The sequence below is a fragment of the Spodoptera frugiperda genome, chromosome 1 (assembly GCF_023101765.2).
Source record: "Spodoptera frugiperda isolate SF20-4 chromosome 1, AGI-APGP_CSIRO_Sfru_2.0, whole genome shotgun sequence".
Classification (NCBI taxonomy): domain Eukaryota; kingdom Metazoa; phylum Arthropoda; class Insecta; order Lepidoptera; family Noctuidae; genus Spodoptera; species Spodoptera frugiperda.
Window position 1 is genome coordinate 7,334,775 of NC_064212.1, and position 17,519 is coordinate 7,352,293.

Here is a 17,519-nt window from a genome sequence, read left to right on the forward strand (position 1 = left end):
TAAAGAACGTCCAATAGAAAAATAACTGTATAAAAAAGAAAAAAAAAAGGGAGTTTGTGCCATTTTTGGCCAGATTCGTGCCATTTCTGGCCACGGTCGTGTGCCAGTTCTGGCCATCAAAATATACTATAAAAGTAATTAAAATTTATTAATTAAATGGGACATTTTACAAACAATGATTTTTATTTAGTTTGGAAAATATGAAATATTATTACTTCACTTTAATTTGACTTACAAATAAAGAGATCAACATTTATATGACGTTGGTAAAAGCTGCAAAGTAATCTGACCTCCCCTTTGTGTGAAGGCAATTTATTGCATCTCTCAAAATGAAAAATATGTATTTGTTGATATGTAAAGCCAAGGAAAAAAAGCCACGATAAAATAAAGGGGAAGAAGTGGGGTGTCTATGTACACCAGTTTTGGCCAGCCATGTGGCCAAAGATGGAGTAATTCATAATTTTCGTCTCCATTAGTGGCCACCTTCTAATAACCTCACTTCAGAAACATATGGCGACAAAATAACTTTAGTTCCACTTAGACAATATATTCTTCATGTAGTATTGACATAAACTTCCAAACAATAAGCAAAGATTTAAAAAATAAAAACCCAAATCCTCACCCGCTCGCCTTAGCCTTTTTGTTAAGATTTTAACAATTTCACCCTCAACTAAAAAAAATTACTTGTTGCATCGAAGTGAAGTTTGACAAATCAAAGCCGCCAACGGTATCAGTATCTCCAATATTCAATATTTTAAATACTGTACATCACAGAGTAATTTATTTGTCCATGCCTTAATTATAAATATTTGAAGGCCCAAATGGCCACAAAGGGGTCGATGGCCACAACCGGGTCAGTTGCCCTATATAGAGTAACGAAATTTTTTTCTAGGCTAGGATGCCCTAGGCAGTAATTTTTTGGGCGAACTATGTTACACAATTTTTTTAGGTAAGTAAGTAGATACGTTTCGGTTACTTGTTGTCATATATTTTCTACTAGATGTACCAAAGTAGGTAGAGCGTTTACACTTGAGCGAGTTTAAATAAACCACAGCCTACACCACTATCTATCCGTAGCAGAAAGATCCTGTCTCAATGGTTACCGTTATCGTATATTTTGAGAAGCAAGTATTTGGAAGGATCCTTTCTTTTCGTTTTTATTTTTTTACGTGAAATTTTCTTCAGTTTTTTTTTGCATAGGTTTCTTAGGTATTGTAATTTGTGTTCGGAGCATTTTCTACGAATATGTAAAATGTATATTTACTATTTTTAGTTCGGTACAGAAATGTTACCAGATATGGTATTGGTACTTACTTACTTAAATAATATTACCAAAGCAAGTCTGTATTATATATGTACCTATTTAGCAACGTGAAACCTCTGCCAGCTAGTTTTCCACCAGTCGTTAAGGGTGAGATAATATCTGTAGCTTCAGTTACTCTAAATGACTGTCCAAGACTTTGTATGACATGCTGGTATTCGAGCCAGCCTCGTTCCGATTAGTTTAAACGTAACTCAAACTCATACTAAGGTGGCACAGCTTATTCTGAAGTCATCAGCCACTAACAAGCTGTCTTTAGGTATACAACGTACTTAATGTACCTAGACTACAGTCAAAAATATCCTTCTCTATATTATAATGTATCCTTTAGAAAAAAAGTAGCCCTAATTTTAGTTATTCATTTAATATATTTGGTATAACGCACTAATATTTGAATCAAGACGTGTGCAAAACTCAACAATATTAACCCTTAAATCATTGTTTATTATGGTACCACCTAACACGTAACGTAACTTCGTTGCGTAAATTTCAGAATGATTTATTCATCATATTACTTGCGAATGTCTCGTGTCGTACACACTAGGTACCTAGTAGTACTTAGGTATTTAGAAAAAGAGAGATTCCTTATTTTAAGTGGGGGTAACCATCCAATGACTTCCCACCTTGGGTGAAGCGAGAGGGAGTGTCAGACTCTTACTAACTAAAAACCAACACTTGGAGTAGGAGCACCTACTCCTCCTTTTCGAGCCGGAGCCCCGGTAACCCACTACGCAGTCCGCAGTTCAAGTAGAGATATGTAATATTTATTTGCATATATTTTTTCAGGATTCTTTATTTTTAAGGACTTTTATCAACAGTAGTTGGTAAGTTTTAATATTAATAATTGACTGCATGGTTGGCGTGATGATACTATAATTTGCTACAATTGGCAATTGGGTGGGACTGTAGATTACCAACATAGCTGTCTGGTCTCATGCTACACGGAGCAAAAATTTAAGTAAAGTTAACAAGGATTTTAAAAGAATTTCTTCGCACTTTTAAAATAGCAGTTATGAAACTCTGTCGCTGTTGGCAGTTGAAGTGTAGTTAGTGAGGTGCATGTTAATGATTTGAAGTCGAAGTGAAATGAAACAAAGCAGCGAGGCGGTGTTTTAGTCGTCTCAACCTTCAAACAGCTCACGGGAGCGCTAAGAGGCAGAAACGTTTGGAGTCGCAGTGAGCTTTTATTGTAATTGCGCGCTAAAGTACGTATTTCAGAGCTCCAATAGGGCTGCAAACATGTGATACGTAAGTTGACTTTTATGAAGAAGAGGATAATTTACCGACTTACTAAAGTAGGTATGTAGGTGTGATAGAGCCTGCATGTCAGGAAAGTTGGTCAAGTTCGGAAATTGGATGTCAGATAAAGTGGAGAACTTTGCATACCTACGTATTCGCGTGGTTGTGGCTTAGGAAGTTTTCAATATAACCCTGAAACGTTTTTCCTCTAAGTATCTAATTCCTAAAAGTGTTTTGTACAAAAAATCGCTTCAAGTTTTTGTAGGATACCTTAAGTTTAAGGCAAGCGCCTTAAACTTACAATTTTTCAGTAGGTTGCGCGACGTCACCGCTTCTACGTACGCTGCTCAGATGAAGAGTCCCTCTGTAACTTCGAAACTAGTAGAGCTTTTCTCCATAAAACGTAAGTTAATTTAGTATGTCAAACGATAGTTATTATAAAAATTTTCCTTATCTATCGAAATATTTCCTTATTTATCTAGGCTACTACCTAGAAACACAATTTCCGTAAATATTAAATGTAATCAAGGAATACTGTCTCATATAATTTGTTGACGGGAGTTTGTTTTTGTTGACAAATTGCAATTATACGGGCTTCACACGATTTGAGGTAAACAAGAAACGGGATACTTCAAAACAACAATTAGGTACTGACATTGAGAACTGTCTGTTTCAGATTATGTTCATCGTGTTACATAGTCAAGTACCTACTTTAGATTAATTATAACGTGTTAGGGCAAATATGGCGTAAGTCCCTTCATCAAATCAACATACTACCACGTGTCTGTACGTCTGATATCTGGGTCAACAGGTCAGGTACATCTTTGAGATTCAACCTGTGAATTAAGTCTTGTTTTGTAAACACAAAGTCAGTTGTTGGTCTAGTCTAGCACTTCCTTTTCTCTTTTATTTTTAAAAAGTTGGCCCATACTAGTATTTTGTCCTGTCTCGTGGGTGGTTTCAAACGTACGATTTCACATGCACGTGACACCAGGACCTAAAACAACAATTCGCGGATCATATACGGAGTTGCTTCTTGCACGAATCAAACCCGCTTTACGTTACACGGCAGCCAGTTGCGCAGCCACCGCGCGGTCAAAGTCAGTTTGTGTAATGGTTGGTGACAGAAATTATTCTAAAGGGCATTGGTACAGGTAAGTATCTTTTTTCTTAATTAGTAGATGGTAAGAAGAATATCATCGGCATCATTATTGTACCAGCCATAAGATGACATTGTTGAATTGTCATGTCAAACCTTTTTTTAAAGGAGGTAAATCATCCAATGACTTCTCTTACCTTTGGCGAGGTGATAGTGTCAGACTTTTACTGGCTATAAACCACCCCGATCCTAGCTGAAGCCCCGGTAACCCGCTAGGCAGTCCGCAGTTCCGGATGTTTATCGAACCTAGAATCATTAATATTACGGACCATTCTAGGAAAATACTAGAAAAATTGAGAAACAATGGCCGTAAATGTAAATAAGTACTTGTTACGTTTGCGTGTCAACTTAACTGATTGTTGAATGAATTTAATCAGCTCAAAGAACACCAAATCAATGTCACCTGTCCTCTCTTATCTTAAATTAATTAAAGGAACGTTGGACGTAACGAGTCTAGACTGCGTAAAACATTTATGCCTTGAAAGAAAATTCTGGAAATTGACTACGAAGACTAAGTAACTCGGTTATATGTAAGACTTTTTTGGGTTTTGGAAACATCTTTTTTTTTTTGAGGGAGGAAAAGCATCTAATGGCATCTCTCGCCGAGGGAGGCGAGAGGGAGTATCAGACTCTAACTGACTAAAAACCACCCCGTTCCTACTCCTGCTTTTCGAATCGGAGCCCCGGTAAACCCGCTAGGTAGTCCGCAGCTCCGGGTCTGGAAACAACTCTAGGATTGTTGTATGATCTCTTGTGACATATGTAGGTGCATTTACAGTTCCAAACATATAAGTTTATATGTTAAATTCAGATCTAGAACCACAATCCGCTTCAACACATAGTGTTGTTACTTGGAGCAATCGAACAAGTAACGTACCATACCAAATGTAATGAAATGTTACAAAAGTAGGTAAGTAAGAGGTCCATAAATACTTCGTTTACAGCGCCATTAGACTTTCACACAAATAAACACAATAACAATAAAAAAATAAGCTAGAAGTGTAATAACAGTATGGGATATAATTGCGTAGCTTTGCTTATAAAATAACATTTTACTAGCCAGGGACTAACGTAATAACCACAATACTTTTAATATTACCTACGTATGTTGTTCGTTTTAATTAAAAAGACAATATTTATATCAATTCCATATCTACACATATACTAAAACTGTAAGTGTTACTTCTGTACATTTAAAATATAAAAAACAAATGTCATGGCATGGGGATGTTAATCGGCAGTCCGTCCGTCTATATGTTCACGCATGACGCAAAAACGGTGTTATCAGTCCGATTACGATAAAACTTGGTATAAATTATGCTTTAATATTCTTGCATCGCACTGGGTACCTTTAATCCCGAAAAATTATTACATTAAAACCGAATTTAATTGTGCGACTCGATCCCTAGACACGACTACAGACACTACAGTACTAAACGCAAATAATAATATATCGAATGTTAGGTTCCCCGCAGTATCTTCCTATCCTGTAATTGTTGTCTATCCTTATGTTGTAATTGTTGGGACCGATAGTCAAAATTATCTTGAACCACTATTATAAATGCGAAAGATATAAGTTTGTGTGTCCGTGTGCATTTATGTTACTCAATCACGTCAAAACGGCTGAAAGAAACGGAATGAAATTTAGAACAGGGGTAGATTATGGTCTGGAGTAATACATAGGCACTTTTTAACCCCAGGAACGCAGGCGGAGTCGCTGGCAGAAGCAGGTTTGCAATATAATCTTCCTATTTTCTTCATTATCCGAAACCACATCAGAACCTACATTACTAAGGGTTTATATTAATACAAGGAACGAGGTAGAATATTATGTTCGTCGGTACATAAGTATGAGCTATGTAAATCCCAGTAGACAGTAACAGAATATGTATACCAGGAAAATTAATGATAATATCGTATCGTATCGTCACGCCATTTATCCCAGAAGGGGTAGGCAGAGGTGCACAATACGGCACGTAATGCCACTGTACAATGAAAAAACAATACTTTGGCCGACCCGGGAATCGAACCACATCGGGCCTTTTGCCCGGCAATCGCCCTTGCGACCACTCGACCAATGACGCAGTCTATAATAATAATATTATAACTTTTACTGCAGATACGAAAGTTTCTGAAGATGCTTGTTACTTGTTACCGAGTTACATGAATATACTATAGGTACCTAGTAAGCAGTTTTAAACAAAATATATAAAATATAAGCATTTTATAGTAAGGAGATTTGTTTTTAATTTACCTATAGTATTTGATACACAAAAATTCATTAGCTACGACGCTGCGACAACATATACTAGCTACTACGACAAATTTGACGATCTACTTCTCAACGCGGAGCAGTAGCGTGTGAGATATTGTCGTATGGGAGAAACTTGAAAGGGACGATCAGTAATGATCTGTCACAACCACGACGTTGCCAGTATTCATAAACAAATGACACGTCAATGACGTCATGCTCAAAATAACAAGGAAACACATATCACATTCTCTTTCTAAATGCTACTATTTATCTTCTGCTACGTTGCCAGCAAAAAACAATTGACACGTCAATGACGTCATGCACGAAATGACAAGGACAGAAATATGTAGTGTTCTTTTCCTATATTTAAAAAGCATACTAACACTAAAAATTAAATATCGAACTGAACTAATATTATTTTATATGAATTAGTGACTTCTGGACTAACTGAACAAAATTTTGAAAATCCTGTCAACTGTAGAATGTGACATTCTTTTTTTTTAGACATTATTATAAAATATTGATTTTTTTTAAAGTAGTTTAGAAAGGAAAATATTATTTTGTGAAGTGTTAATAGCTGTATGTATGTGGTAAAGACTCACTAGGATGTGGCGAATAAAATATACTACAAAAGGAAAAGAAAATGGCGGACATTACTTAATTTAGCCTTATTTATAAGCACCAGTATTTGAGCACACACACACAAATTTACATGAGTTTACGCTAAATAAACTTTGAAGTCCTGAATAATTTTGTGGCGGTGTGTCCAAAATAAACCTAAAAACGTGTGTGAAAACCGTTTTCATGAATATGCTGAAACAGAAGGTATTGTGAGAAAATATTAAATATTACACCAATAAGTCCGTGGAGGCTGTACATGTTTCAGTGTGCCGCCGGGACGCAGTGTGGACGCATTGAACATTTAATAATGCTGTTTTCCTGAACTACACACTAGTACCATCACACGTCTATAGTGTATTATATATGTATGTGTATTATAATACACCTTGTTTGAAATAGTCTAGCTTGAATGTAAGTATGCTGCCTTGTTAGAAGTTTTATAAACAAAAAAAAGAATCAGTTCATCCGTGATTGCATGCAACAGGCGCTTGCAACAGTGCTGAAATATCGGAAACTCATAGACATAAATAAACATAATAAATATCTCGTCTTAAATTCTAATGATAGTGTTAGTGACCATGTTAGTTTAAAAACTTATAAAAATTAAGATAATTTGACACACAAACTTTTTATTTTGGATAGATCTTCCGTCCCAATCTTCCACCTTCAAATCTCCAGCCCCTAAAAGGCCTTGCGAAGACCGCCCGGAGGACACGGTGGAACATACGCTTGCGGTCTGCCCTGCGTGGGCTGAGCACCGCCGTGTCCTCAGGGATGTGGTCGGCGACGGCGCCCTCTCGCGTCCGGCACTGATACAAGCCATGGTGCGGAGCGAGGGGGACTGGGATGCCGTCTCCTCCTTCTGCGAAGCAGTCATGCTAGCTAAGGAGGAGGCGGGGCGCGTGAGAGAACGAACCTCCTAACGCCCCAGCCGTCGCGAGAGACACTCCGGGCGTCGGGGATCGCGCGACGATCTCCGGCCACCGTAAGTGCGGGTCTGCGGACGGTGAGCAAGGGTAGCTCGCCGCCCGACCAGAACCAGACCCATGCGTGCGGCGCGTCGCGTTCTGCGCGCGCCTCAAAGAGCCATCAGACCACCACAGATGGGGCCCAGTAGGGCTGATGCCTAATCCGGAGCTGCGGACTACCTAGCGGGTTTACCAGGGCTCCGGCTCGACGGGCAGGAGTAGGAACGGGGTGGTTTTTAGTCAGTAAGAGTCTGACACTCCCTCTCGCCTCGCCCAAGGCGGGAGAAGTCATTGGATGATTCTCCACCCTCAAAAAAAAAAAAAAAGGCCCTAAAAGGCCTATGACGCATTTGTGGTTCCTCTTGCGTTGTCAGTGTCCAGGGGTAGTGCTGATTGCTTACCATCAGGTGATTTATCTGGTCTTTTGTCGCCGTGTCCTATAATAAAAGAATATTAATATGACGATAAAAGGTGTCTGTGATAGGAGGACGTATAGTAAGCGAGGATCAAATAATATTAAACGTGTTTCATTGACCCCCTAGTAATTTAGGACAAAGACAGGAAGGACATGTCGAATCTGTGATTATGTGTAACGACCTAATAATGAACCCTATTATTAGGTCGTTAGTCAATATCTTTGTCTGGCGGATGAACTAGATGGTTAGCCGCTATAGGTATTTCTTAGCATGATTTATACGCATTTAAAACGCATTTAAAAAGATACTAGCTACATTCGCAGTGGCTCTATGTAATGAGCCGATGATTCGATTTTCAAATGTTTTTTTTAACTGTAAAACCACGGCTGTTTAGGGTTTGCGTGTGTAATGTATGACTCAGAAGGTCCTACAACTAGTATGAAAAATATAATAAAAATTTTAAGACGTTCATGAATAAAAAAAACTTCAACCCAAATACAACTTTTCTTGTGAAATACATCTCTTAGAGATACAAGTAGAATACAAATAAACATGATTTTAAAAAAACGTTGCCCCACACTAGGATTTTCTCCTGTGTCGTGGGTGCGTTTACAAACATACAAGTTCACATACACATAACACCCAGACCCGAAACAACAATTTGTGGATCACACAAAGAGTTGCTCCGTGCGGGAATCGAACCCGCTACACATTGCGCGGCAGCCGGTTACCTAGCCACCGCGCCAACCGTGCAGTCTTCTCGGAAGTAGATACAAATACACTGTCTGTTATCATAAAGGGGAAACAAGTAGCTATGTACGAATAACCTTTTGGCTTACCCCTATCTCCAACCACAACGAATTTGCGATTCAGTAACTTTTCCATAGATCCAACCATCATGTTCTAAAATTATATACACCCGCATTTGATTAGGTGAGAGTACGTACCTATGTTCTTTAGTTTTGAAGTTGCCAACTTATTCGTTTTAAGACGGAATATGACGACACGAAAACTTTCGATTACTTTATTAATAAACTTAAACAGAATTCCCCTCAATTCTGTCTACAATAAATAACATATATATATATATGACACAGATCTACAATAAATAAAGTATTTCTTAAATGGGCATGATTTACCCACATATTTATTATACAAAACTCGCAATACATTAAACATTCTCATGATATTAACCCATGAATTATTTAGCATTGAAGAAAACCTTGCGTTTTTGTGATCATGCATTATGTATTTGGGAGAATTGATGTTTTCAATGCACCCAATTCGAGGTTATCGAAATGAAGTATTTTCCACACCGCAACCGTTTGAATTGCACCAATTTATTCCATCTAGCGCTGTACCTAGAGAGAAACCTAGAGAGCGCTTTGCCAAGCTTCTCATAGGCGCGTTTAATTTTTTTTGGTGCAGTAGTCTCTATGGGACTATGAGACGAGATGGCACGTGCGTCTTTCGGCGCCTATCTAGCGCCCTAGGCACTTGCTGCAGTTTGCCTCAGGGATAATATGGCTCTGATGGCTCTACTTTACATATTTTTAAACGCATTCACATAACTGAGTCAGCTAATTATTATAAATTATTAGTTTATTTGAAGGAGAGAATTTATTAGTTTCAATTACGTTTACATCTGAATAAGGGTGCTTTTCCACATTCATGAGTACATATAGCTTAGCACATGTGGAAACGGATTCAACTAAGATAATATGTTTTTATATGTAAGGATGCGTGCTATGGACGTGTGTAATGGATGTGTGCTATGGATACGTGCTATGGATGTGTGCTATGGCTTCTACTATCTATACTTCGCATACTCGAGCTGCGGATCTTCCTCGCACAGCTACTTTGCGACGGCTCAACTTCATAGCAAATTTTACTCGCACCGCTACATAGCTTAGTTTCAAATAGTTTCACAGCTTAGCTATTATATCCTTGCAGCATAGCTATATTGTACATCTCTGGTGGAGAAGCACCCTAAACGAGTAGGTGGAATATTAATGTTTCAGTTATGTAACGAAATGTCAAAATAATAATGTGAAGTTCGAGGTGAGAATTCAGCAGAAATAGATTTATTGGAGGCAAAGTGGTTAAAGAATCAAATGTACGCGCATTACATATTTGATTAAGACACAGACTTCATAGAACGTAGGTTTGTAGTCAATATTATTAATGATAATACGAACCTCGTTCGAACTGTCTGCGAATAGAACTGAATGGCTTACAGCATTTAGTTCCAATTGTTTGAGTTTGTTAACACACCATTTAAGATATCTTTTCGATGTAACATTTGAACTCCTCAGACGTAATAAAACTAAAAAAGTATACAGACGCTTTCGTTTTCGTCTCAAATACTTTTACATAATTTTTAAAGAATTCTTGGAAAGTTTTCCTTAAGTTAAATTTGTAGTCATTTAACTCACCCTAAATGTCCTTCTTTATAATTTGTAAAGAATTTTAGTTGAGATTTTTTAGCTGTAATGTATATTTAAGATAATTATAATATTTTTTTAAATATAAGTTTAAAATTACTTTCTTACCTACTTTCTTCTCTATCTAGTTTGATTTATTTTTGTTTCTAATTCGTCCGCCGGATATTCACTAGATAGTAAACAATTTTCACGCCAACCATAGAATCTCGGGCCCAGTAGAGCTGATACCTGCTCCGGAGCTGCGGACTACCTAGCGGTTTTACTATGGCTCCGACTTGAAAAGTAGGAATGGACGGGGTGGTTTTTAGTCAGTAAGAATCTGACACTCCATGTTGCCTCGCCCACGGCGGGAAAAGTCATTGGATGATTTCCCCCCCTTAAAAAACCATAGGATCTCTCAGAAACATATCACGAAAGGTTAAAGGTATATTTATAGATTTTAAAAGAAAACTGTTTAAAGCTTTTCACTGTAATTGTGATTGAAGAAGCAACATCATTAAGTGAACAACTTAATTTAACTTAATTTGTACCGTTGGAGCATTCACTTACGCCTACACATGACGTCTTTATGACGTCACAGACCAAGTCATCAGAGTCCATGGGCGTAACACAATAAATATACATGTGTAGCAATTATTTCTTTCATGTGACTGCCGTTGAAGGCACATAATTCTACACAGGTATTAGTGTCGTCTAGCTATTAGGTAGTACGAGTATATAGGTACTATCTTACTACGTAGTCATTAGTATTTATGAAAGGGATCTTGTGGCAATTCCTTACGAATGAGTCTTGCGAGACCAGGAATCCATTACGAAGGAATTGTCTCACTCAACCGATGTTAAGTACAATTATGTTGTTATTTTTTTGGTAACTTTCTTGGTTTCAGTTTCTGTGGACACGAACGGAAAAAGTACATTAATTTATCAGTTAATGTGTAATCCCTAATTTAGTCGTCAGGTTAAGATTTTAAAAAATACTTTTAAAACTAATTATTTTTCAGAACAAAAATAAAATTTTTGAAAGTTACTCTTTGTAACTATCACAGTACAATTTCTTTAATCCTAATCGCACATTGCTTCAGGAATTAAAGAAAACAATAGGGGAAATCCGTAATTTTCCGTATCATGCAAGAACTATCAAACAAAATATTGCAATAGGTGTTTATATGACCTCACAATGGAAACGAAGTCGTGAGCTATGGACGGCGAGCTATTTACATTTCTAAGACTTGACTAAAGGTCTGGTCTTTGTTGGACAATTGTGTGGTGATAAATAGGCACTACGTATCACTAGGTCTTAGTACTACACGCGGTTTCTTGCGACATAAACGCTGTTTGTGTTCCTAACGGTTTTTGTGACAAAAGTTTATTGTGCACTTGACAAGATTGTGAATGTGAATTATGATGGTAATCTGTGATTTGAGTTATATTTTTCATCGATAGTTGTAATTTGTGCTTAATTTTTAAACTAGATACTTACCTAATGTCGTACATTCCGAACAGATACGTGAGTAATACGGGATTTTTAGTTAATTTAGTATGTTTCACGATAGTTATGAAGCTAAAAATTAGTAAGCGGACTATTTGTGACCAACAAATAAAATTGTGCACCATTCTTCGATACTTTTTATAAAAAAGATACGTCTCATTGTATCTTGTCATTCAGTTTAAAAAAAGAAATAATACCTAATTGCAATTATTTCACAATTCCGTTTAAACGCTATCAGACAATTAGCCAACACCGATGAAGAAGGGGAAACAATGAGATTGGTTCAAGAATGAATCTCGAAAGACAAAGGTAAGCGGAGGGGAATGAAGTACATGTTCATCAATTAAACATTAGGAGGTTTAAGTACTGGTAAAGTGATAGCAATCGTTTCGAGGCTCTAATTATCTTGAGTTCGTTTGCATATCTGTCAACGTCAACTGGAAGGGTATTAGGTAACCAAATTCTAAATAGGTACGTTTCAACTTTACTTCTTCGGTTACGCAATCAGAAACTCATTTACCTACTTTTAAAGTATTTTATACAAGGATTTTTTAGTCATTGTCGTTATGGTATATTGAGATTAGACTAGATTTTTTGTACTATTGTTTAAAAATGGTTACCTCTCGTCGGTTACCTTTGTCAATTACCTTTCGTTGATTATCCATGTCTATTACCTTTATCATTTACCTATCGTTGATTCGCACATAGACTATCGACGAGCTATCATCGATTACCTTTATCCTGCATTACCTATACGAAGTTTGCATGCGAATTACACAGATAGAAAATCCCAACGAACAACAGTTGGGCAGAAAGCCTTTATCGATTACCTCGCCTATCGGAGGATCCTCCTTTTCTTAGGGAACTTTACTCGCTGTTCCCTAAACCTTTATCGATTACCTATATCATCACACATATATCGATTACCTAATTACCTTTCGTGGATTATCTATATTGATTAGGTACCTATATCGATTATTTTATCGATTACCTATTTCATTACCTTTATCAATTACCTTTTGTAGGTTATCCATATCGATTACCTTTATCGATTAATTTTATTGATTACCTGTATCAATTACCTTTATCGATTACCTATATCGATTACCTGTATCGATTACCTATCTCGATTACCTTTTCTCGATTACCTTTGGTCGATTATCTATATCGATTACCTTTACTCGGTAACTCATTTCATTAATTACCTGGTACAGGAAATTGATTAATTAGCGTCATCTGTCATTTGCTTAATCACATAGATTATGTAAGTAAGTCAGCGGTAAATCTTTTTTATCCTCCTGTGTGATAATGATCTTTTAATAACATCGTTCTGCTCCTTGGTTAAGCGTAATCGTAATCGTATTAGTAGTCGTATGACGTCACGCCTATAATATTTTCAAAGGGTAGGTGGTAGGTAGGCAGCGTATGCACATTTTATATCTTCTACTTTTCACCAACTACGTTATACGTTCCGTGTAAGTCTATACGATAAGCCAAGCACTATTCTAGTCTCCTAAGAACCAAATTTCCCATTAATCGAAAATACTTATCTAATAATTAGTATAAGTAGGTAGGAACTTTTCTAGACTCAGCAATCAAACTCCTGACCACATGCTCGTTGACACACACAGTCGGGGCATTTTATTGAATACATACAAAGATTTATTTTCTTTTTAATTGATAAGTATCTAAGAATAAAAATGCCAATTAAGTCCTCGCGTAAATAAATTGCGATATCCAATATCATGTAACTGTGTCAACACGTTAAAGCAAATAGGGTAATTTTATTTATTTTAATGTCCGTCTTGTAAATTGTAATAAAACCTTTGACACGTATTTTTTATTTTCTTACGGATACAAAGACTTACTTTCAAAGATATATTGATTTAAAATATGACTTAATTTCTAGGTACGCTTTATACGTAGAATTTACGTATTTGCTCTTACTCCTAAACTTTGACTCGTAGTATGGTTATCTTATATGATAAAAGAAAAAGTCTAATATTTTTTCATTACCTAACTGACGGACTAAATAGATTTTTAATTTTCATACCTCGTATACTAATAATAATACTATAGGGATAACCCTATTGGAGCACAGTAACAGATGTGCCTAAAAGTAAATAAACACAAACATTGGCATAACTTTTTGAGCATTTTTCGTTTATTTTTGTGATATTTATAGACTACAGTGAAAACGGAATTGCTCTTTTTGGAAAACAGAAATAAAATTCTCATGGGATCACTTAGTTGTCCGTCTGTTGTCTGCTTATTTTAAGACCCTTTTAATAATAATCTGCAATCCCTTAAAACAAAGACAAAATTAAATTCCTACAAACCTTGGATCACGAGATTCAGTAATTAACAATGTTTCGTTGAAAAGTTATGGGAAAAGGTTTAAAATGGAATGCTGAGATAGGAATTCAATTACACGAGTAGCAGAACAGATATAGATAGGTACGTGCCTTTTTTTGAGAGAGAAAATCATCTAATGCCTTCTGCCGAATTGGGTGAGGCGAGAGAGAGTGTCTTACTGACTAAAAATCACCATGTTCCTACTTTGAGCCCCGGTAACCAGCTATATTGTCCGCAGTTCCTGATAGTCGGTCATGTCTCCGGAGTTGATACCTAATTGATAACAAACACCAAAAGGTAAAAGAAATTAAAGTATAAAATACGTACTTTTGAGTAGATCATCATCACCAGCCTATAGCAGTGCACTGCTGGACATAGGCCTCCCCAATTGTTCGCCACTTTGCTCTATCACTAGCGACTCGCATCCAGAGTAGATACTTATGTTGAATTTGAATATTTTAGAATAAATTAATATTTTCTTTAAACTACATATTCTTTTAACTATTTCATACTTACTTTTTTATAAAATCAATTATCTATTTAGATACAGTTATTTATGTACACACCTCTAAAAAAAACATTAATAAAAATTAAAACATTTTTCATATGGAAATCTGTTTAAGTAATTTATGTACACTTATACCTATGTATTTTATTTACAGCTTAAATAAATTAATAAATATTATTATACCTACTAGCCACAAAACGTCCGCTGCTGAACATTGACCTCCTTCGAAGTTCAAATCAGCCGTTTGAAAGTTAAATTAAATTAATAAATAAGCGAACGTTACTTTTTGTTTGAATTTCGAACACACAATACAAATAAAAGAATAATTCGGTACAAAAAAAGAAATTTCGATTTAAAAAATGTTGCCACATTTAAAGACGCGTCGGTTAAAAAAAACATCATTAAACAAATATGTATTAACATTTCAACATAAGTGCATATTAGGCATGGAATACACATAGATATTTTGTTTTTATTCGCATGTTTTAGCGCATCTGTGGAAGGGCTGCGCTTTGATTCCCATTTCTCATTCAGTGTTCGTGTAGCCCGGCCCCAGTTCAGTGGTTTCGTCTGACGACGCGACGCGCGGCCCGCTCACAGAGCAATACGAAAACTTCCGCAAATATAACGCTGCGGTGTTAATAAAAGTTTTTAGTGAAACAGTTTATTAATTCAGTTATTATTATAATTATTTGTATTGTTAAAAAAGTTGCATGGAGTGAAGTTTGTTCGAAATTTTGTGTTGTATCCATTTTGGAGGTAAGATTATTTGTATGTCGCATTCTGTTTTCAAAACTTTTATACTACTAACGTTTTCGATTTAAGTATTTAATAAATGTGAAAAAAAAACAACAAGCGAAATTTTATAGAATATCGGTGATAAAAGTATAATATAATATTATAAAAGTTATTTATACAATCTTAAAGACTATGAACATAGTTCGGAAAAAATTATAATCTATTGAAACTGGAACTTCGAATTACCAAATGAAGTACTTTTTACTTTTTATTGTTAAACTAATAGATAGTAAAGTTTTAAATATTTATTCCTTTGTCTATTTTAACATGAAGTATATGATTTCTTTTTCGATTATTGTTTTAATAAAAAGAGGAGAAAGTTTACCTCATTGATATCTGTTTTATATGATCTCATCTCAGAAGCTCAGTATTATGCTTAAACTTATATATTTTTCTACCTTATAGGCTCAACCCCTATTAAATTAGATTTATAACACAAATGGTGAAAAGTGGGTGTACATTGTGCAGTGGCATTGTATGCCATAATGTATACCTCTGCTTATCATGGATCAAGGATAAAAAGCGTGAAGAGCGAGAATTTTTCTTTTCTGCTTCAAGGTTCTAGTTTTCATTGAACATTATTTATTCAGCTCAATTCAAAGATGAGATGAGAAGGTATTCTTTTTACTGACTTAGGTCAAATTTTTTTGTTCTTTGTATTAAGTACCTATTACAAAATGTATTAGGTAAATATTTGAAAATATTTGCGCATCTTTCAAATTACAAACTTACTTTCTATGGTCCAGTTACGGCATATTTTCAATATTACATTCCGCTACCTTAAGACCAGCTTCCATAGGGCCTCGCCCAAGTTGACAAAACACCCCGTTTTGTCCGCTGCATACTCGAAATTTTTCCATGCCTTCGGAAAAATTCAGAGCCCCCGTTCCGGAATTTCTTTTTATTTATATTTTTGACCTTTGATCAACAATTTGGACGTTTAAATTCTTTGTTAGATCGCTTGCGTCCTTACCTGATCCAGTGATCCCTTACAATACGAAATAAATTTATGGAAATTAATACCAACCACAGACAATACGTTGGACTAATAATTTACGATCTAAAATATAAAAAATATAAATTTCGTTTTTCCATCGGGAATCGAGTTATATCATTCGTCGACGTTTCTTTTGTCAGACCACTTTTCACTGTCAAAATGTCGATTACACACCTACATTTGTTTGGTGATCTAGATCGGGTTGCGGTTTCTACATGCCTATATAGAGTTTCTGCTATCGTTAATTATATATATGTAGGTATTTAGTATTTAATTTATGCTCTAAAGACTTTCTTTATCATTATTTTCTGACACAGATTTAATTTTTTGACTCATAATATGATGTTGAATTTTAAAGTGACTCTTAAAGTAAAGGTTTTAAACAACCATGGTCCTCACCCTTGCCTTTGTGTATTTCCTTATGTGGTTCTTTGATAAATATGCGCGAGTACCTACTAAAGGTATGGTTACCTGTGAATGTTTGTAATTGAACCACATTTCCACCATACTTCTAAGGCAAAGGATTAGAAATCCCTTTGGGGTTATGTTTACGAGCAAGTTCGCAATCCGTTGCCCAAAGGCCATCTACAAATGTGAAAAACAAAACGTAGGTTTCAATATGGACGCTCCAACCATTCCGGCAATGTTTAGTATGGACAATTTGGAAATATGGGCGATTGCAATTGAAAGTAATTTCTACGAGATATCTTCTATAACATTTTCAGAAAAAAAAAACGTGGAAAGCAGGTCATAGGTTTTTCCAATTAGAAAGACAGTTGTAAAGCTTAACTGTGGATCAATTTGATAACTTAGGTAATAGACAGTGTATGTAGGTAACAACGTACGACATTAAAAATACGGCTTGTATTAAATTATAAATTAAAATTCAAAACACAACACCTATCTGCACATGTTTTTTAAAACATGATACTTTATAATACTTATTTATT

General features: G+C 35.8%; 1 protein-coding gene and 1 long non-coding RNA gene across 8 annotated transcripts in view; one reads left to right on the plus strand and one right to left on the minus strand.

Moving 5' to 3' along the window:
• Positions 1–129: 129 nt before the first annotated feature.
• The window catches only part of LOC126911260 (uncharacterized), a 94,678-nt gene continuing 77,288 nt past the window's right edge, over positions 130–17,519 (minus strand). Inside the window, exon 2 of the long non-coding RNA XR_007705775.1 lies at positions 130–290. This is a non-coding gene — a long non-coding RNA (uncharacterized LOC126911260). The remainder of the gene's footprint in view (positions 291–17,519) is intronic.
• The window catches only part of LOC118273356 (trissin receptor), a 107,385-nt gene continuing 101,602 nt past the window's right edge, over positions 11,737–17,519 (plus strand). For 2 of the 7 annotated variants that reach the window (XM_035590267.2, XM_035590270.2), the window contains exon 1: positions 11,737–11,829. The gene's annotated coding sequence lies outside the window, so the exon portion shown is untranslated. Of the gene's footprint in view, positions 11,830–11,859; positions 11,930–12,082; positions 12,221–15,306; positions 15,534–17,519 lie in introns of those variants that run through there. The other 5 variants (XM_050697276.1, XM_035590271.2, XM_035590272.2 and 2 more) reach the window with 5 other exon arrangements.